General features: G+C 37.4%; 1 non-coding gene across 1 annotated transcript; it reads left to right on the top strand.

Moving 5' to 3' along the window:
* The first annotated feature begins 929 nt into the window (after window positions 1-929).
* LOC136215908 (small nucleolar RNA R71) lies at window positions 930-1,036 on the top strand. The gene has a single exon (XR_010682911.1). It is a non-coding gene; the product is annotated as a small nucleolar RNA R71 (small nucleolar RNA).
* The last annotated feature ends 3,937 nt before the right edge of the window (window positions 1,037-4,973 follow it).

The raw sequence follows: 4,973 nt of genomic DNA, 5'->3' as shown, positions 1-4,973 counted from the left end.
GTGGAAAAGGTGGTTTGGGTACAAAAGTTTTTGTACTAGAGTCAATCGGTGCATCTTTTTGTTTTAATGTATCTTCTTTGGACTTTGATAAATCAGTTCCAGATAAAGTCGAATTTCCGGGCATTTCCGGGCCTAAGTGGTTTTTCCCTGAACGAAGAGTGATAGCCTTAACATGCTCTTTCGGATTTTCTTCTGTATGGCTTGGAAGACTTCCCTCTTTGCGGGATGGAATTGATTTAGCGAGTTGTCCAATTTGAATCTCCAAATTATGGATGCTAGATGATTGGTTTTTAATAAGCTGATCGAATTTATTCTCGATCCGTTTAAAACCATCGTCGTGATTACTTATTTTTCCGTTCATAGCATCAATGAATTTGTCGATTTTAGAAGATAAAGTGCTAATCGAATCTCTTGATTGATTTTGATAATTAATAGTACGATTTTGATTAGCATTAACATTATTATTGTCTCTCCAGTTAAAGTTAGGATGATTTCTCCATCCAGGATTATATGTATTGGAATAAGGGTTATTATTTTGGTTTTGCCCTTGGACAAAATTTACCTGTTCAATTTCACTCATACCTTCGTAATCCACATCTGTTTGGATTGGTTGACCATTAGGATCACACGGTGCCATAAACCTATCAATTTTGTGCGACAAGGCAGAAAATTGGGCTTGCAACATTGCTACTGGATCAAGATTCACTATACCTTTAACTGATGATGTAGTTGAGGATGATGGTTTCGCTACTGGTATGTGTCCACGTTCTGCGGGCCACATACTGTTGTTGATTGCCATTTCCTCCAAAAGTTCTCTTGCTTGGGCAGATGTTTTCTTCATGAATAACCCTCCAGACATAGCGTCCAATGAACCTCTAGTTGTAGGATTTAGTCCATTATAAAATGTTTGCATTAAAAGTTCAGCGGGCAATTGGTGGTGTGGGCATAAATGTTGAAGTTCTTTAAAACGTTCCCAAGCGTCATAAAGAGTTTCACTATCATTTTGAGAAAAAGATGTTAACTCTTTAATGACTCTTGCGGTTTTTGCTAAAGGGAAAAATTTTGATAAAAATGCTTGGGCTAATTGCTCCCAAGTCTCAATTGATGCGGCTGGCATAGAAGTTAACCATTCTTTGGCTCGATCCTTCAAGGTAAAAGGAAAAAGGCAAAGTTTGATTGCTTCTGCAGTTACATCAGTAATTTTAAAAGTGTCACAAATTTCTAAGAAATTTGTCAAATGGGTATTAGGATTTTCGTTAGGTAACCCGTAAAACGTTACATTATTTTGCAACATATTAAGCAACGCAGGCTTAATTTCAAAATGATGTGCATTAATTTGGGGTCTAACTATACTGTTTGTTACACCGGCCACTCCTGGCCTAGCGTAATCCATAAGTGTAGCCATAACTTCTAGCTTGGTAATTTTAGTTTTTATTGGGGTTTGGTTTTTCTTTTTCTTTTCTTTCTTGTTCTTTTTAAGAGTTCTTTCAATTTCTGGGTCAATAGGATCTGGTGACGTGCCCGAACTTCGAGAACTGCGAATGAACTTGAAATTTCGCACGAACAGAAACTACCTACAAAACAGAATTTTGAAAAATAAATATGTTAGTAATTAAAAATAAATAAAATGTAAAAGTTTGAATAAGTATGAATAAACCTAGATTCGTAATAAAACACGAAAAATTTAAAATTTTGTCAAAAATTTTGGCGTTCCCCGGTAACGGCGCCAAAAACTTATTGAGCGATTTCCGCAAGTGCAAGGTATACGCTTGTAGTAATAAAAGATATCGATCCCACAGGGAACGTTTTTCAACAAAAACTTATTTATAATCGGTTAAATTTACTTTAAGGTTTATAATATAGAAAATCGTTTAATCGGTTTTGGTTTTGAAATTGCTAGAATAAGAATTAGATTAGAGTATGAAGATGTTAGAAGATATCTGATTTAAGAATGAATTTGCAAAACAGGTGTAGACACCGAGTCGGAGGACATGTGACAAAAACCTGAAACAAGACGGTCGAATCGATTGATTCCGGAAGTTTTGAAAAATATATAAAGAATAATAAGCTGAGGAAACTTAACGGCACGGCGCGGGCACACAACGGCATCCCGCACGCGGACGACGATGGTCGAACGCCCGCTTGACGGCTCGAGACATGCGCGCGGCGTCCGTCGGACGCACCGCGAGTGGCACGCTCTCGACGCCCGAGCAATGCCTGGGACCACTTGCGGTGCGCGCCCTCGTGGGCCGTTGAGCACACGAGCCTGGCAGCGCGGGGCGCGCGTTCGGCGGCCGCGACGTGCGAGCGTCTAGCTGCGCGGAACGCGCGCTCGGCGACCGCGGGGTGCACGCGTCCGACGGCGCGGGGCACGCCCCGAGGGTCGCCGGGCGGGCACCCAACCACGTCGGGCGAACGCCCGACGCGTCGGGCGGACGCCCGACGAGGGTTGGGCGCTCGCCCAACCACAATGGGCGACGCCCAATTTTTTTTGGGCGTCGCCCATTGTTCCGGGATCCGTTTCCCAATATATGGGCACGGATCCCAAGGTGAAAAGGGGGGGAGGATTTTTGGGAGAGCTTTCTCACACTAGATATTTTTCTAGAGAGAGGAAGTGGATTTTTTGGGAAAAAAACATTTTTTTTCCTAAAATTGAAAATCTCTAAATTTCCTAAGTTCAATTTTTACTAAATTTTTCATAAAAAACGGGAGCTCGCGGTTCGTGAAATCAATCGGCTTCGACTGTCAGATACCGAATTAAAGGTATTATCCGAGGACTAGACTCTTTATTTTATTTAATTTATTTCTCTCCTTCTATTTATTTTTTTATGTTATAGTTTTTTTATTCCTTTAGTCATTTATTTATTTTGTCACGTTTTATTTAATTAACGTATTTATTTAATTTTCGTTTCGTGTTAAATAAAATTCGGTTTTGTTTTAAAATAAAAACCTCGTTTTGGATATCCCAATACGAACCGTGATCCGATAAAAAGGTAGTTCGGGTATCGAAAATGTTGTAATTATAAGTTTTTAGGTTTCCAAATAACGTTTTAAAATAAAAACATCGTTTTAGGAACTTCCGTTTTCGACTATGATCCATCTTTGGTAGTTCGGAAGTCCAAAACGATTGAATTAGATTTAATTTAAAGCTTTTGAATAAATCTGGAAAATATTGGAGTGCTGCTGTAATTTTCCAATTCTGTCGCTAAATGCTGTTTACCGACGGATTTTCCGTCGGTAAATCTGCCAAAATGTAAAAAATGCCATTTCAGTTCCTTTTTCTTAACTTTTAGACTTTTAATCCTTAGTATATATATATATATATATAATTATGTAATATATTCTTTTCAAATTGTTTTAAAACTTTAACATATATAATTATTTTAGGAGATTGGTATCCCATTTTTATTCTAATTTTTTGTATATGTACATATTACTTTCCTTTTTATTATTATTCATTTAAATTACATTAAATTCTATTTTAAATGTTATTTACTTGGGCATTTTGGGAGATAATTAGTAGATATTGGGGGATGAACATATAGTCTTTTTGACAATAGGATTATATTAGTTATGTATATATATAGTTTTGGGGTATATTTGGGTTATCTTAATTATTGTTAAATAAGATTATTTTGAGTGATAAATGCTATTTTCCTATTTATGAATTTCATTCACTATTTTCTTATGTTTAAAGTATAAATACATTATTTTCATTATTCTTTCTTATATATATATTAGATAGTATATTTTCTTTTACTCTTATTTTATGTCTTTTGGGCTAAAATGTGTAAATATATATCTATATTATTTTCTTTATTTCTTTTGGTTATTTATAAGTCCATGTTTCAAATGGGCTTCACTTGGAAAAATTAATTTTTGGGCCTAAATGTGTTTATTAATGTAATTATAATAGTTAGAGTGTCCATTAAATAAGTGGGGAAAATAAGTCACAAAAAGAGTGTTTTCAATTAAATTATTTAAGCTAATGAGCTTTTTTAAATCTTTAATGTAGATAAATAGAGTCATTTTGGTTGATATTTCAAATCGTTTTTTAAACACCACGTTTTAAAACCTTAGTCCGTTCCAACGACGGATTAAGCGAACATTGTAATCAAAATCGTTTTCTTTGTTAATAATGGAGATTTTGAATCGCTTTCTTAATGAATTTGTACAAAATAAAATTGACTTGTATGTTTAACCACGTTTTCTTATTAAAAGGCTTTTACTTTAACGTTTTCAATTACTCGAGTCGTTCCAACGGCGATTCGGGTAAGCTTCATCAAACGGGATTTTAAAACGCACCTAAATCGTTCCAACGGCGATTAAGGTGCGAACCATGTAATAAACGTCGTTTTGGGGAAATAAGTTAATGTAGAATAGACACACAACATAACATTTAAATACGGTTGTAAATAAATCACTTCTTTCTTCCCTCTCTCTGTGTATGTATAAACATAAATGGGTGATTCTTTACTGATGTGGCTTTTCAATATCATATGCTCAAAATGGTTTCCAAAAAGAGAAAGAAAAGGGTTTCAAATGAATTTTAAACTTAAAGAAGTATACGATTAGTCCGTTATCGCCTAACATGCTGAGTAGGAGGCCGGTGGTTCATAACCGGGCGATGTCGGGGTGCCTAGTAGCCTTTCTCCGGAAAGGAGCTAGCCTTCTCGGCTCGTACCTAAGTTTCCCAAACCCACACCGGTCTCCCGCAAGGGATCGGTGTTCATTTTCCCATTCGTGGGTGGCGACTCTTCCATATCTCCGAGCTCCGGTCCTACCGAGCAGCTTGATTCCGCGATTGGTTGCTTTCGGCGCCAATCACCGCTTATGTCGCCATGAGGTTGTCCACCCCCCGGTCCGCCCGGGAGATTAGGCCGCGGCACCTCGTCTAACAAGTGGCGACTCTGCTGGGGAAGCGAGAAATTTGATTCCGGAAGGCATGCACTAAGCCCTTAACGGGGACGGAT

This window comes from Euphorbia lathyris, chromosome 1 (assembly GCF_963576675.1).
Source record: "Euphorbia lathyris chromosome 1, ddEupLath1.1, whole genome shotgun sequence".
Lineage (NCBI taxonomy): Eukaryota > Viridiplantae > Streptophyta > Magnoliopsida > Malpighiales > Euphorbiaceae > Euphorbia > Euphorbia lathyris.
The sequence above is the reverse complement of the archived record's forward strand: the minus strand, read 5'-3'. Positions and strand labels throughout refer to the sequence as shown.